General features: G+C 35.6%; 1 protein-coding gene and 1 long non-coding RNA gene across 6 annotated transcripts in view; one reads left to right on the top strand and one right to left on the bottom strand.

Moving 5' to 3' along the window:
• The window catches only part of cnksr2a (connector enhancer of kinase suppressor of Ras 2a), a 162,756-nt gene that overhangs the window by 127,822 nt on the left and 14,052 nt on the right, over positions 1 to 20,882 (bottom strand). The gene's annotated exons all lie outside the window — the stretch shown is intronic.
• On the top strand, positions 2,492 to 4,011 carry LOC130218115 (uncharacterized). Its single transcript, XR_008835921.1, has 3 exons — positions 2,492 to 2,587; positions 2,688 to 2,780; positions 3,586 to 4,011. It is a non-coding gene; the product is annotated as an uncharacterized LOC130218115 (long non-coding RNA).

Genomic DNA, 20,882 nt, shown 5'->3' with positions numbered 1-20,882 from the left:
TTGCCTACTCTTCATCACGAGGAAGACAAGTAGGAATCATTAATAAGTGTGTGTATTACTGAAGACTCAGATTCATAGAACTGAACTGGATTGGAGAGGTGTTATATCCAAATCATATGCATTATAAGTTTGTAGAGGTTATACATTAAAAATACCCTTAAATATAAATTTTACTGCTTCAGTAAACCTGAACAAGTATATTAAAATCCATTCATTTTCACTAGTTGTATTAGTATTTTTTTTTAAAGTATGCTTTAAAAATAAGTTAAAACTTTGTAGACTACACTGTAAAAGCGAATAGTATTCCCTACTATGAAAATTCTAGTGTGTTTACTTAATTTTAAGCAAATTGTTGAGTTTACTAGAAATGTATTAGTGTTACTGACATAGTAAGGTATAAAGTTCCCATAACTAATGTAATTTGAGTAAAATTGCTTATAAGGGCTAAGTCATGCTGTTACGCATGCGTACTGGGTGGTGATTTCCCATCCCCCATCTCGAGTCACAACCCAACCCAGCACCATCGTCGAAGGACAGGATTTCATTTTGAGAAGATGTACTGCAGTAAATCAAGGTAAACTTTTCATTTTAATTACTACTTTGATTTTATTTGTATAGTATCAGTAATCTGTTTATTTCCTGCACTTTGTGTATTGTTTGCTGTTTTGTGAACTTAGCTTTTAGCCCATGATGTTGTGACTTAACGTTTTTACCTCTGCACGTTATTTGCAATACTGTCTACTTTACTAGATTAGCTATTTTCAGCTTCCTAGTTCCTTTTAATAACTATTAATAATTTGTAGATATAATTTGTAAAGTGGGCGTTATGCTCTTAAAGAGCGGGCGCGCCATTTCAAATGATGCACTGAGAGAGCGAGAGCGCGCTCAGTGTTGCCAGATTGAGCGGTTTTGAATTTGATCGTGTACTTGCAACGCTTACAACGTCTGTGATCTCCCAAGGACACGACATCTTCGCCCCGCTCCTCAACTTCTAAACAGGTTATAATATTCTCCAGATTTTTGGGTAGTGTTTTTTGGTTTTCAGCGGGTTTTAGAGCTGTTTTGGGTTGGAATCAGTCAGCTACATCTGGCAACACTGCGTGGCGCAATCCATTCAAATAGATGTAACGTTAACACAGCAGTAGGTCTACATTTTAAGAAAAGAATATGAAACCTTTTTGGCCGCATTACAAATACAGTAGTTACCGTTGAACTTTAGTGGCGCTTGTTGTGACGAAAATATACGTGTTTTAAAAAATGATTAATTTAAGAAGTAACCTGAAGCAGGTGAGGAGATCATCTGTGGTCCGCCGTCGGCGAGCGGCTCATGACCAGACCAGTCGCTTTTTTCCACGATCGCCGGGACGTTTACAACATTTTAAAGCAGTTTCAGCTCAAAATGGACTCGTGAGTGTCGTTAGTAATTTAGGATTTCGATGCGATTACGATTCGTGTCACCGTATGAGGCAGATACATATTTACACATGATGCTAAAGGGTGCTTATGCTAACAATCCCTATGAAACTAAAAGTTAAACTTGTGAAAATGCGAGAGAGATTTAAGAACACAGACAAGTCGTATAATGTAAAAATCACAATATATGTTATTTGTCTTTTCTTCATGCCGTTTTGGAGAATTATTCCAGTGTTAACGTTACGTTTACCCCAATGGAGTGTTTTTGTATTGCTGTAATGACAAATAAATCTGACCAGACGCGACTGAATATGTGTGACGGATACGTTAGTGATGAAATGGTAGCTGTTCATTTATGATGACTCGTATAACCAAGCACAGAAACATCCCTTTGTTAGCTCAATGTCACACAATGGCATCAACAAGCCTTTGTTATAAGCAAAGTTTCTGTTAAGAAACTTTAAAAGTATAAACGGGCTTTGCCAATCCTGTTTGTTTTCACTTTTAAAGAAGGTTTCACTTATTTAAGGCAAATACTTTTGAACAATTACAGTGTTGTTTGGATTGTAGCACACAATTAGAGTATTGTGATGCATATTTTTGCATGGTATTTGGTTTGTAATATCGTTATACCCTTTATTAATTTTTTCTTTTTTATTTCAGACTACCAGTTTGTGAGCTGATATACAGTGGAAATGTAAGTTTTGCACCTGCACATCAGAAAAGAGTGCACAACTTTTTAAACACTATTAAAATGTTACATATGTTGCTAAATGGCTTTGCATTGTATCATTGCTTGTGTTTCTGATTACTCTTTTTCTTTGTTTTAATATTTTGCTTAGCCCTGTCAATAACACTTCACGTTTTTGTGCACGACAGTGACATCCAGAAGGAAGTCATAAAGGAAAAACCAGCTGATACAAGTGCTGCAGAGGGTTTGTTTCCTTTTCAAAACTTTGTGTAATTTTGTGAAATTGTGTGTTTGAATGTTATTAACGACTAATAATGTTTTTGATTAGATCTTTGCAGAATTCACTCTAATATTAGGAAGAGATTTAAGATCCGAGTTCAACGCTGCATTTTACACACACTGCTCATTTGATTGAAATTTTCAAAAAGAGGAGGAAATTGCAGAAGAAAACTAGATGAGATTTTGCAACAAGTTTATTCAAAGGTATTTTTGGGACATCATCTTTGAATCATAATTTGCATTTGATTGTTTCCACTGGGCTATAATGCATGTCTAACTTATGTCTGTCCTTACTTTTTCACAGTCATCTGATGTAATGCTTGTCCGCACAGCAGTTCTTCCGGGTCTTTCAGTACTTTTGAGGGATGGGTCTAAAGATTTTTTCTGGATGTGTTTTGTAAGTAATATTATTGTTTCTGCTTTCTTAGACTGGAAATGAAGCAGTCATTCTAGTTCCAGTCATTTCCAATTTTATAAAAAAATTAATAAATAAAACAAATGCAATTAATGTAAGTATTTGAAAGAGGGATGTTTTATTATGGTGTTTGGAGCAAGAGCAATGCCATGTTGCAAATACAGCAACCTGTGACGTCACAGGGTCAGTTAGCTTCATTTGCCAGTGAAGTAATGAATGCATTTATTTCATTTTTAAACACACTTGTTTTGAAAGAGGAATATTAGCTTGAAAAAGTTTTTAATAAGTGTAATAGCTATGTAATATGTTGAGAGTAATATAATTTCTGTTGGAAGAACCTGCTGGATTAAGATGTAAAAAGATAGTGTTAAAAGCCAAAAGATGCTCCGTATAATAGCCAACCCTGTGAAGTCACCTGCTGTGTGAATATAAGAAGCATTTGAATGTAGTTAATTTATTGTACACTGTGAACACTGAGTGAAGCCTCCTGCAGCTGCTGGACAGTTAATATTTTTGACTGACTTTGCTTGTTGGTCTTGGGGGAAAAAATAGATCCTGAAAAAAAGTGCTTGATTTTAATTAAGTTGTGAATGTGTGTAGATTTAAATAGTCATGTTAATAAGCAACGAGTTAATAGAGTAATTGGTCCCTATACTAAAGTGTTACCAAATTAAGCACAAGGAATTGTAATTTTTTCACATATGCTTTTGGTCTCCTGGCCACTACATGCTTTATTAGTGTCATTTAGAATATCAAACTTTACTTATTTTTCTTTCTCTTTTCATAGGATGTGGATGTAGAGTCTGACTTCAGTGCAGTAGATGTTGGCCTGCTGATTGTCTTGTGTGAAGATATCTAAAGGACCTCAATGTGGATGCAATGTGGGCCATTATACTGGAAGGAAAAGTGGTTATGGATGATGTCCCTACTTTGGCACACGCAGTAGGTCTGCTTTTTTGCTTTGCTTTACGCACTGAATTCGGACTACCCAAAGACTACAAGCAACGTATTTACTCAACGTGTGTTGCTTTCGCTGGGAGGGAAGCTTAATGTGTTGTTTTTTTTCTGCGAGTGCCTATATGCTGCTGTGTTTTATGTTTAAAGGTTCTGTTAAAGGATTTTCAAACATTTTAAAAAACATTGTTTTGTTTGTTTGCTTTTGCCATGTTGCTGTTTGCAGTGTTACATTCAGAATTGCAGCATTTTGGTGTTTAAAACACATTTTTTTACCAAAAAAAAAATGTATTGTGATTCATAGGGTTGTCAAAAGTATTGAGTTTGGTACCAATCGGTACTGAAATTTGAAATTTCCAGCTAACATTGCAAGAACTGATTGGCCATTGTGTTCACATGCTCAACAGATATGACTGATTGGCTATGAAGTTCATCGTTTTTACCATTCTTCACCTCTGTTCACCAGGTGCAAAGATACAAAGACACTGGATTATTTCAAAGCACTGTCAATCAGTCGATCCATCAGCAGATAGCTCATATGTCAGCTTATAGACAGATCAGCTGATCGACATGGCTTTGAAATGCTTCAGTGTCTGTGTAACTTTGTTTAGACTGTGCATGTGAACACAGTGGCCAATCAGCTGTATTTATATATATATATATGAGAGAGAGAGAGAGAGAGAGAGAGAGATTTTCAAACATTTTAGTAAGCTTGGGGGTTGTGCTTTTTTTAAATTATATTTTTGTCTGCATTGCGGTTACAGCACTTTAGTGCACTTTACAGCACTTTAGTGTTTTTACAAAAATGTGTACAAGTGTATTGTCATGCTAAAATATCACGTTTATTGTGAAACTGCTCTTTTTGTAAAATAAAATGTTTACATTTAAGACCTGTATAATGTCATTACTTGTAAGTTGAACTTTATATTTTATGTTCAGTTTAATTGAAGAAAATGTGGAAACCGATTGCACGTAGTTTCTTTAGTTGACTTTACTTAAAATGGTGGATTAAAACAATGTTGACACTACTAGCATTTAAGATGTTAACTGAACATGGTATAACAGTATTAGTTTAATAGAGTTAATAAAGTAATCTTACTATAAAACCCTAAGTAAGGTTACTAAATATTCAAGAGTACGTTAACTAGAATTTTCTATTAAACTAACTTGATTTTTACCAGTTAGTTTACTTTAGAAGATTTAGGTTTCTTACTTTAAAGCAATAATAAACTAAACTTAAGATTTCCTTGTAAGTTTATATTGCAAAAATAAGGCAATCGGTTTCCAAACTTTTTTTAAGTAAACTGAACATGTTAGAATTTACAGTGTAGAAATATATGTACTGTATATCATTTATTAAAAAATGCAGGCAATACATTATAGATTAATTTTATAAAAAAAAAAAATGATATTAATCTTATTTTTAATTCAACTATAGGGGTGCGGCCCGGTAGGGGGGCTACAAGATATTGTGCCCAGAGGCCTCTGAATTCTTAATCCGGGCCTGTCCGCGACAACCAAGGCTCGTAATTTGCACTGGCTCGTAACTTACGTCTGCGACATCCCTTCGCCCTCCGCCCGCTAAAAGCTTCACATTTATACTAAATATAATGATAATTAAGTAATAGTCGGTTAAAATTGGTATATAGCTTACAGTGTGTGTAAGAAACCAAAACCACTCATTGCTATTTCTGATTTTCAGCTTTGGGGGCTTCTTCAGAACTCGTATATGCATTAATAATAGTGTTTGTTTTATCCTACCAATTCAAAGAGCATGCAAAGTTAATTTGCTTTCTCAGCCCAAAAAACAGGGTCTACTTGACTTTTCGACAACACAAACCAAACTTTTCCAGACTAAATCTACAATGTTTGATGGTCAAAGAAGACATTGTTTGCAGGCAGCCAATCCAACCCATAGACTCCCATTGCACAAAAAAATTGTTACAAACCTAAGTAGGAATTACTGATGACTCCACAGCAGGCACAGGACATCAACATGATGTTAGATTGACGATGTACCCAAACATTGTGGTACGTTGCATTTTGTTTGAATATGAAATCGAGTTGACGTCAAAACAAAACATCAGGCCGACGTTAATATTCATCGTCAGACAGACATTGAATTTTGGTTACCTTCCAATGGATCTAAAAACAAAAAAATATCAACGTCTAAAGATGTTACAGCTTGACGCACCACTATGACGTCTATCAGATGTTGGATTTTGGTTGCCATACCTGACAAATAAATGTCAGTATTTGACATCAACATGACATTGGTTTAAGATGTTGGCTCGATGTTTTGGTCACTTTCCAACACAACCTAAAATTAACAAAATATCAATTTTCGATGCCAAAATAACATTGTCCTTAGACACCGGCGACCTAAATCTAACCTAATATTAACGTTTTATAATGTTGTGTGTCTGCTGGGTCTTTACTGGAAGTTGTAGAAACAAAATCTGCACACTTCAACTTTAGCTCTCAAAAGATAGATAGAAGAACATTCAGGCACCAGACATCACACTTGCAAACAATGACCACCCTAATTAACCAATGATAGATAAATAAAGTCATAGGTAAATAAGCTGACAATTTATTGAATTGTCTTTTGAGAGTTAAAGTGGCAGTGTGGTGACTTTTTCTATTGTTTTTGGCTTGATCAAACACCTTTTTTTACTGGAAGTTAGTTCTTTCTTTTGGGTCGACAATAACCCCATTTATGGTAGACTTTGGCCATGAAACTTTTCAGCCATTTTAGGTCAAAAGGATAGTTTATTCAAAAATGTTAATTTCCTCACCATTTGCTCAAGAAATAAGGATCTTTAATGAATTTCTTTCTTCTGTTGAACACAAAACAAGATATTCTGAATAATGTTGGGGAAAAGCAGCCCTTAACATCCACTATGGAAGTCAATGGCTGCTTTTTCCATTATTCTTCAGTATTTTTCCTTTGTCTTCAACAAAAAAAAAGAAACGTGAACCAATCAAACTTGGGCGAACTGTCCCTTTAAGCAGCTGTGAATGCTAATGAATAAAAAGTGCAATCTTAATAAATCCATCCGCTCTAATGTCTCCCAATGACCCCAAATCACATCTCCCCAAAGATACATACACAAGAGGTGCCGAACACCAACACAATGACTGACATCCTGCATTCCACCCTAACTATGTCACATATCCATCAAACTGACAGCAAATGACAGCGAAGCCACATCATAACCTCTAAGCCTTCCCGTGTGTGAGTGACAGATGGAAAGCAAGCATCACAAAACAAACGTAAACAGAATTTGTGCCCATTTTGAGATCTAGAAACCTCTGTGTCCAGAATCGAAATCAAACCCAGCCTGCAGTAAATCAAATAAAAAAAAGATCGCTGGGTAATGCCTCTGAAAACCATAAGGACGCACACACATGCATCAAAATAATAAAGCTACCGTCAGACGCATACAGGATAGATGTGGCTATAAATACAGAGAAATAGACTAATAAAGAGTGAGAGATATAGCAAGTTTCGAAAACAGCACCATTCGCAACTGTCACCATCAAACAGGTGACGACACACACTTGTTGGAGCGCATTTGTCAGTCTTGAACATTCGTTTCGCAGCAGTCGCTCCCTGAACAGCTGCTGTTCGACACAACGTGCATAACTGAAGCATTTACATATTTTGCTTACAGCGTGTGTTTGTGATATGAAACAAGAACTTCTTTTTAATCTCTCTTGCTGCCCTCTAATAATTAAATTGAAAGCAGCCATCATCATCATCATCATCATCCTCCAGCTCATTAACAGAAAGAGCCCAAAACTCAGAGGCAGAGCCGGCTGGAATAACAATAGCCTTCATTACTGCTCATAAACAATAGAAGACTCTCAATAATGAGTGACTGTTTCATTAGTTGAAGTGGGATTGCTAAAAATCTGGAAACGAGTGGGATGACTAACTTCTGCTGATGCCGTGACTCTGATTCACACACTGGACTTCTACAGTGAGCTGTTAATTGTTGGTTAATGTCGTTAATAATGATGTGTGGGCAACAGAATGATGTGGAAAGGAAATAACGAAAATGTGAAAGCTTATTTGTGCACTAATATATCACAAATATACACTAATACAGTGTTTCCCAACAGTGTTCATGAAGGCACACCAACAGTACATATTTAGGATGTCTTCCTTATCTGTTCCATTCATTACAGGTTTTGGAGTCTCTTCTAATGCTCTGATGAGTGATTTAGGTGTGTTTGATTAGGAAGGGGTTGAACGTGTACTGTTGGTGTTCTTTCAGGAACAAGGTTGGGAAACACAGCACTAATATATCACCAATTCTGGATGGATGGTGCTCTTAAGTGCCCATTTGCACTTAGTAATAAGATGTGTTTTAATACATGTATATAGAAGGTCTAAACTGTTTTGTTTGTCCACTTCTTCCACATGGAGTCCAGTGCATTTGATCAGCAACAAAATCTACCTACAGACCAAAGGTATGATCACTATGGGACATGTTGTAAGAAAATACATCAAAATAAGGTCAGATTAAAGGTTATGTTATAAATTATACTTGTATCCATATGTTTTTTCATTTGCATTGTTTCCTGCTCATTAGAAATACCAGTGAAAATCTGAACACAAGTACACTGCCTGACAAAAGTCTTGTCGCCGACCTCATTGGTAAGAGCAACAAATAATAACTTGACTTTTAGTTGATCATTTGGAAGAGTGGCAGAAGGTAGATTTTTGGAACCTGCATGAAGCCAAGATTCTCACAGAAATCAGTCAAGTTTGGTGAAGAAAAAATCATGCTTTGGGGTTACATTCAGCATGGGGCGTGTGAGAGATGCAAGAGTGGATGGCAACATCAACAGCCTGAGGTATCGAGATATTTGTGCTGCCCATTACATTACAAACCACAAGAGAGAGCAAATTCTTCAGCAGGATAGCGCTCCTTCTCATACTTCAGCCTCCACGTTAAAGTTTCTAAAAGCAAAGAAGATCAAGGTGCTCCAGGATTGGCCAGTACAGTTACCAGACATGAACATTATTGAGCATGTCTGGGTAAGATGATGTAAGAGGCATTGAAGATGAAACCAAAGAATCTTGATGAACTCTGGGAGCAAGAATGCTTTCTTTGCTATTCCAGATGACTTTATTAATAAGTTATTTGAGTCACTGCAGAGATGTATAGATGCAGTTGTCTAAGCTCATGGGAGTCATACACAATATTAATTCTTTTTCTACTGCACCATGACTTTATATTCTATACTGGACATTATTTCTGTTAAGCGGCAAGACTTTTGTCTAAGCAAAGTCAGACCTTACTGTCCTAATTAAATAGTTAAAAATCAAGGCATGATCATATTTTATTTTGGTAACATAAGCGTAATCTAGAGGTCTTTGCATTTCAAATAAGCCACTTCTGATACCAAATGATCAACTAGAAGTCAAGTTATTTGTTGTTCCTAAAACTTGGATAGGCGACAAGACTTTTGTCAGGTAGTGTTTTAACATGAAGGTTTGAATGAATGTTACTACTAGGATGAAACAGTAATGTTTTCGACAAAAAGATAAAAATGGTTGAAAATATGACCTAAAAAAGGATTTTCTGTGTCACACTGTCCAGCAGTTTCAGTCTCCCTCCAGCTGTATCACTGGGTTCACTTCCTGGCCAAATTTTCAAAATAGCTCAATATTTTGCTCAGTGGATATTCAGCTTATGTTGCCATATACATATCTATGCATGAACGGCACATGCTCACCGCAAAAGCAAAGCCAGCTCAAATAACACACAAAGAGGACATAGTCATTCCTGCTACTGTGTTATCATAGCAACCCTGGTAAAATAACGCCTCTTGACATGTTCAATGTCAATAAAATATTACTGTCAATAAAATTTTATTATTTTATATAAAAAAATTATTAGGTTAAATTAAAAAAAGACTTCATTCATTCATTCATTTTCCTTCAGCTTAGTCCCTTTATTCATCAAGGTTGGCACAGCGGAATGAACCGCCAACTTATTCAGCATATGTTTTACACAGCGGATGCCGCTCCAGCTGCAACCCAGTACTGGGAAACACACTTATTCACACACATACACTACAGCCACTTTACTGCATGTCTTTGGACTGTGGGGGAAACTGGCACACCGGAGAAAACCCACACCAACACAGGGAGAACATGCAAACTGAACACTGAAATGCTAACTTACCCAGCCGGGACTCAAACCAGCCACCTTCTTGCTGTGAGGCGATAGTGCAAACCACCGAGCCACCATGCTGCCCCAAAAGACTTAATTATGTTATATTATTTCATAAAATAAAATAATAAATAACTATAACAAATTATTTTTTGGTTTTGGTTTTCAGGCTAATTGTTCCCTTTCAATTTCAGCGCATCATTTTAATTTCAGTGCATCTTTAAAACATCCAATACACCATCCAATATGTAAATGTTTTAATAAATGTGAATTAAAGGATATGCTGTTGTAAATAAGGAACAGTTGTAAATAAGGAACATTCTGTTTCTTGCACAGATCAACTGTTTCTCTTCATAAGACCTCAAATGCATCACTATGAGCCATGGGTATTCGTTTTATTTTGCTTGTATGTTTTTTAGCACTCTTTTGGACTCTCAAAGTGCCGGTAGCCGGTTGATTTGCATATTATGAATCACCAAGGACCACAGTTTCTGCTAAAAATCTTTAAAAGCCACCTACATCTTGTATGTCCTGAGAGTGAAAATAACAGCAAATCCTCATCTCTGGTTGGAATATCAAAACTCTTATGAAACATATTATTAAAGGAACTAACTCTGTTGTACCACAAATAAGTCAGAAGTCTAATCCAGTGCAGTAAAGAGGTAACACTTTACAATAAGGTTGTATTAGTTAATGCATTTACTAACATGAACACACAATGAACAATACATGTATTACAGTATTTGTTCATGCTAGGTTATGTTAACTCATAGGCCCACATGTAATCTGCGCACACAGAATTCCGCAGATATTTAGCCCATCATTAATTCTGTTTATTTACTTGAGTAAATGTGTGTAAATCTATATTTATTCAGTTTTTAAATTACAGTAATATTATTGACTAATATGAAAATGTTCATCTGATTTATTTACAATGCAGTTTGTACAGTAATATTTTCCGTCTTTTAGTAGATGTACATTATTTGAGAGACTTGCTTTGTTTTTCCAAATAAAGTGAATGTAAATGGATTTGCATTTTGAACATTAAATAAAAGTTAAAAAGATATTATTTTTTATTTCGCATATTAAGGTTTTATTTATGGTATTCCCAAAATAATTCCGCAGAAATCCGCAGGTTTTTAGCAAAATTCTCAGCAGAAAAAGCAAAAAACGTCCGCAGATTCCGTCTGGTCCAACTCATGGTTCATTAACTAATGTTAACAAGCATAAATTTAGATGTTAATAGGGCATTAGTGAATGTTGAACTATGATTAAGAAATGCAGTACGAGTATTGTTCATAATTGGTTCATATTAGTCAATACATTAACTAATGAAACATTATTGTAAAGTATGACAGTAAGAAAATAGCTTGCCCTATGACATCCTTTTGATAAAAATAGCCAGCTATCATTTGCTTCTACCGATATCCACATATACAAGGAGGAACAGAGGAAAAAGCTAAGAAATACACACTCAAATGATCACACACTGACTGAACAACACAGCAGCATTGCCTCCTGCTTACCCTGAAACTGCATGCCATTAATTCATGACTGCAGTGTATTTATTAATGAATCTGAGAGATTATTTACAGATCATATATTCTGTCCAGAGCAGACCTCCTGTCTCCTTGTCTCTCTGCACACACACACACACATTCGTACAGGAGTATCAGAATAGCCTCGCTCTGTTATTGTGCATTATTCATTGCACAGGGCCCGCTTCTCTGACAGGTAGCACAGTAAAAATCCAGAGAGAGAGAGAGAAAGTGCCAGAAAAAATGGGGCAAAAGGATATAAAGAAAAAAGCTTAGCCTGAGCACTTAAAATGTGACACATATTAAACACCTCCCTGGCTTCCTCCCGTCATTGAATGATAGATAAAAACGATCTGGTAAAAAGCTCTGGAGTTACGGATCTTCTGAACCTGCTCAACTCAGTCTCCCAGTCTTTAAGTAATGCCCTTTATTGCTGCTCTTCTCTCTATAATTCCATCAATCTTCATTTTTCTCCTCATTTCTGTCGGCTGTGCTGTGCGTTATGCAGACTTGGTGACCACCGAAAGAGTTGTTGTGACAACCGTTCAAGGGCGCAAAGTGCTCAAAGTGTTCAAAGGCTTATGAAAAAAAAAACAGTGTATTCCTGATTTATTTTAAGGCACAGATACTGTACAGCGGGGAAACATTTTTAAGCTACTTTTATTTCATGTAGTTAACATACAAGTTAGAAAATTAAAGCCGCCTTTCCACTGCACACGGCAAACGACAAGCGACAGACCGGAAGTCATTCATTTCCAATGGAGAGGAGTCCAGAAGCTGCGTGGAGTACCAATCATCTTAGTATGCGGAAACTTCGGATCCGATTTGAAATGTGGATCCATTCAAATATCTGAACTCCTGCGAATGGACTACACTGTAAAAAAAGCAGGGTTCCTCACAATTCACTCATGTTTTCCCAACACAAATTAAGTTAACTTATCAATTTTGACAAATTGATGTGGATTGAACATTAAAAAAATAGTTTGTCCCAATGAAATCTCAAGAATTCTGTTGTTTCAGCTCATTTTAATTAATAATCAAGTAAAAAAAATCTTTTTTTTGAGTGTAGACCGTATGACTGGCCAACCGTATGTTATGTATTCAGTGTTGTCCAGACAGGTCCGTGCTCGCGACATGACAAATAGTAGTTTTTTGTTATTTTATGAATCAGACAAAAAGTTTAACTTAAAAAAAACATTTCTACTCATAAATGAGTAATAACAATATAATATTTTAATGTTGTCTCCACAATCACTACAAAAGTTTTAGCGGTCTATGAGTTTATAGTATTCATTTATTAATTCAACCATGGTGAACGCGAATAAAGGCTCTTGTTTCTGCACTTCTTTATTTTGGACACCGTGAGAATCAGCTTATCTCCTATGGTGCACGACAAAGCTGAAAATTCTGTGCGACTGCCACAAGGGGGTGTATTCCAACAGTCGTGTCCGAAAGTCCGAAAGGCGGCTTAACTCTTATGTACTGTTGGGGATGTTTTTATCCAACTTGGGGTGATTTTGTGTCTTAATTTGGCCATAACTTTTTCTGTGTTTCAGCTAGCAGAATGATTTTTGGTGACAAATCTTATTTTGAGAAAATGCTTTGGATTCTTTTAAAAACTCAACAATAGATTCTGGGCAAATTTACAAGTCGGTGCATAAATACACAGTCTTTGTTTTTTTTTACTCCATGTAGTTCTGAGAACTTATGTGCAGATTTAAATTTTCACAGACACATCAAGGTAAGTGTGCAAAGGTCACTCTTACACACTCACAGACACACATACACACTTTAATTTGCTGCTATACTTCGTATAACTCCATATAAAATCAAGAAACTAAGCTTTTTTGCACAGGCATATCTAAAGGGTTAAAGGTGCCAACTGATGACCAACTGTAAAAATTTCAAATCGGACCTCTTCCCAACAGGAAAAACCAGCAACCATCAGAAATGCATGATTATATGGTGTCATGGTTTTGCAATGAAATAAATGTGGTGATAATGGAAGTCAATGGGGCAAAAACAGCCACCAACACTAACTTAGGGAGAAAAAAATGAAAATCTTAAGCTGCACAAAAACTAACAATGCATCAAAAGCAATGGTGTTACTGATCGTTCACATGTCCAAGACTGAAAAAAAATCCAGTCCACAACTACTTTTTACACTGAAAATACGTAAGTTTGAGTGTTTTTTTCACTAAATCAGTGACATCATTTATGAATTTGGCAATAAAGCGTAAAAATCCTGTAACTTTCTAAACAATTTAGTAGTTTTGATCAGGACTGAGGTTGATTAACAGATTTATGCAAAAAAAAATGTAAATACTAATCTGATGCATTTTTACAGCAGTTTAATTCAGTGGATGTTTTCATTCCTAACATAACAAAAGAGTAGTAAATTTGAACAGTGCACAAGGGTTAAACTAAACACATTGAGACAATTAAAGAAGTGATGATATCTTTATGAAAAATTATTTTTTGTTGTATTTTTAGATATTTTAATGAATGCTTGCACTTTTAATCCTACCACTACTATTACTACTACTACTAATAATAATAATAATAAAAATAACATGAATTATTATTATGATTATTTCTTGGATACCTAAATCGAATCACATGACTAAAGTAATAATAATGTTGAAAAAAACGTTTGATGTAGATATAGAACATGTTAACGTCAGTTACATGTAGCATAAGAGACTTCTTCAAAAAAAGCATTACAAATATTTATTTTAAAAAGTTAATGTTTTACTATATTTTTAATCAAATACGTGCAGTTTAAGGCAAAAAAAATAAACTATATATTAAAAATTAAAATATATATATTTCGATTCACAGCACATTGTTTATAAATAAAAAAAAACATTTAAACACTGACTTCATCTTTGTTATTGTTCTTTGACGTAGTCGTGACTCATCAAAAACCCTGAGCCTTAAATCAGAAGTGAGCATTAAGCAAATAAATTGTAAACATAGTCTTAGTTACAGTTATGAAAATGTGTAACGTCCTTGAAAAAAACACGAACACAGATTGCAAAAGGATGGGATAAGAATATCCATGAATCAGCTGTGAACTCCTACACAGGTTCTTCACCATTCTGACATGACACCACCTGCGATAAGACTCTAAAAATGTGTGTGTATGTGTGTGTTCTGGTTTTGGTGGTTTACAAAAGACAGAAATGTGTATAATGACATGGGTATAATCTAGGTATTACAACATTGCAGTGGTTTATGAGGACATGCTTATGTCCTTGTAATTCCAAAATGTTTCAAAACCACACTTAATAGGTCATTTGACATTCAAAATTCATCACAGGTTTTCTGTGAGGCTTGGGTTTATGAGTAGGCGTAGGGTAAGGCGTAAAAGCGTTTTTTGCTGTATTAAATACATTACAGCTATAGAGAGTCCTCTTCATAAACAACCAATACCAACATGTGTGTGTGTATGTGTGTGTGCATATCTGTCCATCACTGAATCCTCCCTCCTCTTGCATCACTTAATCTCGAAGCCATAGGAGACTTGTGGAGATGAGATATTCATCAGCTGAATAAACCCTGTCTCAAAATGAGCCGTCCAGCTGTGCAGAGCCTCTGCTTGAGTATGAAAGCTGAAGCGACGGCTCTTGGACAAACTGTGAATGTTCATAAATACAGTCCTCTACAACAAAATAAACTCATGATTCCAGAGCGGCTTCTTCTCTGTGGCTATGAACCAAATAAAACTGTTTCTTTGCAAAGTTCTTGAGACGACTAGGTTGAATTCTGAAGGATACATTAAAGGGTCAAGCTTAAAAAATAAAAAAACGTTTTGCAATGATGTCATGGAAGAACTATGTTTAGTTCCCGGGAGAACCTTTTAGAGAACTGTCCTTAACGGAAACAGCTGTTTATTACACTGTAAAACCCAGCAGTTAACTTTATCAAATGAAATGAGTGTAGTTAACTCAAAATTGACTGAAAGTTAATTCTACTCATTTGAAAAGAGTTTTGAACTCAGTGTTGATGGTAATGAGTTAATTAAATACCTTATTACTTCAACTTAAATGGAGTAAGCTCACAGTTCTCATATAGATTAGTTTTATAACTCAAATGGTTTGTTGCAATCTGTTTCCTCAAATGGTTTGAGTTGCCTTAACTTATTGGGTTTAACAGTACTCAAATTGCTTCGTTGACTCAATTGGATTAAGTACAGAGTACTCTTTAGGATTAGTTATTGAACTTAAATGGTTTGTTGTAATCGGTTTTCTAAAATGGTTTGAGTTACTTTAACTTTTTGGGTTTTACAGTGCAGTATGATTTTTTTTTTAATGATGACCTTTTCCACTTTAAAGGGATGGATAGATTCCGTGGATGTTAAAGATTCTTTGTTGCACTAATAAATGCCAATAACGGACCTTTATTTCAGATTTTTTAAGAATTAATATGCCACACTTTCATTTTAACAGGACCGTGTGCAGACTTTTAGAAGGACGTATTTATAAATTCACTTTTATAAATATAATTTGATGCAGACACCATAATAACCCATATTATATTAATTTAATTTGCAGCTTTTCAGCAGACCACACCATCACAATCTCAAAAACAGACAAAAGTTCATCTTTCTCTCTTTAAAAACAGTCTAGAGCACCAAATCATGACTGCCACTTCCACGTTAACCACCAAAACAATCTCATTTCTGATCTCTCTCAGGCATTGACTCCTGATTAATGATCTGAATCCCGAGCATCAGCACAGGATCCCAGGTGTTTGCCACTCAGTGTGTCTCCAAACAGATGCTCTCCTCCCTGCAGACACCAAACAATTGTTCAAGAGAAGAGCGAGCGTCACCGTTTTCCACCCGTCTGCAAAACTCCAAAAGCTCCAGGCCTGTTTGATTCACCACTTTTTTTCTGAGCGCCTCTCAGCAATCGTTTGTGGCTTCGCTTGCTTATAAACTACAGACGATCTTTAGATCAACATCCAGGACAAAATGGAGCTCTGACAGACAGCGCAGCACGTACAGTCTCTGAGCAAGTACATACTGTATAGAGTGTTTCTGCCGAATATTTCTCTCTATACTGCAGTTCTTCAGTTCTATAAAGTGATTCAGAGATGACTCACACCCTTTACACCCACTGACAGCACACAAACACACTTTTACACTTTTTTCGCAGGAGGGAAAAGTCGCCCCGAGCCAAGCCACACACCCACGCACCCGCCCGGCAGCCCGGGACGCAGCGCTACAGCTCTGCGTGTGTATTATTATTCAAAGGTCTTTAACCTCGCTTTCTAGCACTTCTGTATTTCTGTCACACACACAGTCAATCCTCTCCAGCTCCGCCACATGTCGTATGAAATACAATATTCATGTGTTCCCTTAGGACACACCCTGGAGACAAGCCTGGAATCCCTAAAATGTGCATAAGTGTGTGTGACCTCCACTAATATTGGCACCCTTGGAAAACATGAGCAAAGAAGGCTGTGACAAAAAGTCATCATTTAACCTTTGATCAAAATATTGACAACAAAAACCTGAAGATGCTGGACTTTGTTTTTGGATGAGAGTAGTCTTTTTTTTTGTGAAACTATTTCAGGATTGTTGTCAGATTGTAGTTTTGGATAGTTTCAGACCTCAAGGTCTAAGTAACTTCTGCCGCTGTTAATCTTAAGAGATCATTTCGTCCACTCGAACCCACAGTGTGTATTTAGATAAGAATCCTAAACCCTGAATTGAAGTTTTACGTCAAATGATCACTGTATCCCATGGTGCATACAATATCTTGCACAAAGCCCATGCCGATGTAAGCATACGCTGGAAATGCATGCGACGCTACTGTAAAAGTAGCTTAAATCATTCAAAGATGAAAGCTGTGGGAACCAGTAAACATTCAACAACTTTAATCATACAATATTACACAAAACTAAAGTATCTATCTGGAACACCTCAACACTTGTTATATACTACAGCCACCGGAATCGCTCTGCTCCCATAGATCTCAGCCCCACCCACACTCGTCCTTGCTACCAAATCAACCAATCATAGATCTTTTTATATGCATTGTCGAAGTGTGTAGTTACATTTTTTTGAGCGGTGCAAGTCTGCATCTGTGTCAGAGTATGAAGAAAAGTATGTGACTGTGCGAAGGATACACAGGACCATTCACATGTACTCAATGCGATATTAACCAATTGAACAGTTGACTGAAGTTTCGCAATTATTGGCCTGATAGTGGAAATAGACATTTTCTTTTTATATATATTTACTTAAAGCCACTTTTCCCATTCTGTGAAAGTCAAGCACCTTTTTTCACAAACCAAAGCTCTTTGGTTCTTTTTAAGTTTTTCCCCTTGTGATGAATGATTGTGAGTTTGGACTTTGTGTTTCTTCATATTTAACACCACTTTGAAACAGGATATTGTGGTGGAACAATTTCTTGTCACCCAGGTTTGTTGCACTTATTTTAATATAATTGGCAATATACTTTGGCATTAAAATTCTGCAAAAATATTCTCATATTAATTTATATGAGGTTAATAGATAGGTAATTTACCTAACATTTTCAAGTGTAACATAATTAAACAAAGCTGCTTGTTTTTTGTTAAAGTTCGCATGAACTGGAAGCTGCAAACATTTTTTTTCATATTGTGACATAGTTTCTAGAGAAACGTTATATTAAATGAGAAAAAGGTGTTTTTTTTTTCTACGGCGAACTGATTGCATGTAGTAAAATAGGCATTTCAATCAGAAAGATAGGAAAGTGGGTTTCGGGAGAGTTATTAAAACCATAGACTGTAAAAGATATGGACGTAGTATCCGTGATGTCCCTCATAGGTTTCTGAATAATGCAAAACAAGCTGCACATACGCCAACAGTCGCCATTTTGTTCGCACGTCATTTTGCTTAGACGGGCTTTTCTTAGGGAGAAATGCTTAATACTTCATTACCTGCGACTCGTTTGTTTTCTGACCACATGTGCTTGGTTGCATATTATATCAATAAAGTGTTTAGTCGTTTAAAAACACTGTTGTAATACATTGAACCACTAAATATTGTTCTTACATTGTTTTTCTACAGGAGGAAAACGCGAAAATACTTCCAAACACTTCAAATATAGTCTGTGTTAATAAATGCAAGGCTGTTTATGAAATCCAGGCATAACACAGTATGACAACGAATGACTGTTTTATAGCCTACAGCTAATCAATCTGTCAGATTCTGGAGTGCATTACAGGTCTAAAGAAAATTATAAATGATAAATTATCTTAAGTAAAACAAATACATTTATAGAGATGGTAAGTATATAATTTCACGCACCTGGGAAATTGAGGCAACTGGAACGGTTTGTGAGCACAATGTGCACACAGCATGCGATATTCTGATAATAATTGGAAATTATTATTAGTCAGAAATCATCTGGATTTACTGGAGCCAGCCCCCAAAGGCGAGTCGATGCAATTTCAGTTACTTCCGTATTGGCTTCCCGAGGGAAAGCGGGAGGTTGGCGCTTGATTAACAGACACCTCCTTCTCACTATTTCTGTTTGTTGTCATAGCGCTGTCAAAACTGACAGTTGAAGGGATCTGGTTAAGTATGTTAGCCCCACCCAATATCTCAGACTGACATAATCTGAGAATTTAACTGAAAACAAACAGGAAGTGCATTGCCAGAATTCAATTTTAGATTGCAAGGACAAACTATTTTTTTTTCGTAATGACATACACAGATAAGTTGATCAGCACAAAACTAGCAATGCGAGCTAACAAAATCAATATGGTTAGTTTTGATTTCATGTGCACTTTAAATCTGTGCTGTTTTTGCAAATATTTATGCTCAATAAGAGCAGAGGGGGGTATTTGGTTAAGATAATGTGGTGTAATGACGTGGAACCTCTGTCCATAATTGAATCATGTTCAACCAAAGTGTTATTTTTTGAGTCCATAGGACGTAAGCCTAGTTTTAAATCTGCCACTATCCTCACACATTTAGGAGCACAATCTCATTTAAATTTAAAGCAACAGTCACCAAAACGGCACACTTAGGCTCAAAGCATAGAAGGTGCAGTTTTAAAGAGTTAAAAAAATATTATTTGTGGGGTTTTTTTTGTTGAAACTTTACATATACACTCTAGGGACATCAGAGACCTATTTTATATATAGTAAAATGGGATATAATAGTTCCCCTTTAAATAATAGTGATCCAAATAATTGTGATTTTTTCTATAGCATAGCAGGCCTACCTTATGTGCTATTTATATAGCCATCAGAACAAGAATCAAACATAACAATTCTGAGCTGAATGACACAAAACAGCAGTGTACAGTATGTCTCGTTTCTGCAAATTCCCCCAAAAAAGCAGCTATAATGCACCTTCCTGACAATCAATTATGACAGCATGTAGTAGAGAGAAAAAGAGACGTGCTGTTGCATGGTCTTTCATCTTCCTGTCAGGATATTTCAGCTGATGTAGCGCTTCTTTTTCTCGTTTTATAGTTTAATAAAATACCGGAAAGGAAAATGAGTTCAGGGTTTTTTGTTCAAAGTGAATGAGCTGAAATACTTGAAGCGTTTTGAATTATATATAATCGTTAGATCTATGTGCATGCAGCACCCAAAGGAAAAAAAAGAGGTTGCTTTAATTTCTCAGCTGTTTCCTTTAGATAGTCATGATATACTGCTGAATTCAGCTGCAAGGGGTTTTCAATCCACTATTTTGCTGTGTTGATTTTTTTCATTGTCTCTTATTAGAATTAAAATAGTAATAATAATATTTTTTATTATTTTTATTGACATAAAAAACTTAAATATTTTAAAATATTATATAAAATATTATAATAAACATATACTGTTTTTAATTTTTATTAGAAAAATCTGAAACAATTAAATAAAATAAAAAGCATCATCTCCAGTTTCTTGGAATTTTTTATTCAGATTTTAGTTATATAGTTTTACATAATAAAACAAAAAATTTAAATTAAAAGTATATTATAGAATCTTAAAGTTTTATTTGTTATTTGTATTTTATTTGTTAACATCAACTGTTATTTGACATGAAGAGTGAAAAGTACTTTAATTGCATGTATTAATTTTAGTGAAAAATACAACATTGAAAAGTTGTGTTAACAATATTTTTATTAACATATTAATATCAATATTGGTTAGGGCTGCACGATTAATCAAAAACAGATCGCAATCTCAATTCGACCCTACACACGATCTTAATTCAGGCTTTTCAGCCAATTATATTTTCAAGGTCAAGAGAGAAGCGTTAAGGCTGTCGCACAAGTCCCAGCAACGTGGCCACCTCCAAATGGTGTTAAAAGTGTCACATACTGTATTTATAAGGTAAATTTCACCCAAAAAATCATTTCTGTTTTAACGATGTATTCGCGGCCATGAAATCACACATGAGCTGA

This window comes from Danio aesculapii, chromosome 24, assembly GCF_903798145.1.
Source record: "Danio aesculapii chromosome 24, fDanAes4.1, whole genome shotgun sequence".
NCBI classification, from domain to species: Eukaryota; Metazoa; Chordata; class Actinopteri; order Cypriniformes; family Danionidae; genus Danio; species Danio aesculapii.
This window is presented reverse-complemented; position numbering and strand designations above follow the sequence as displayed.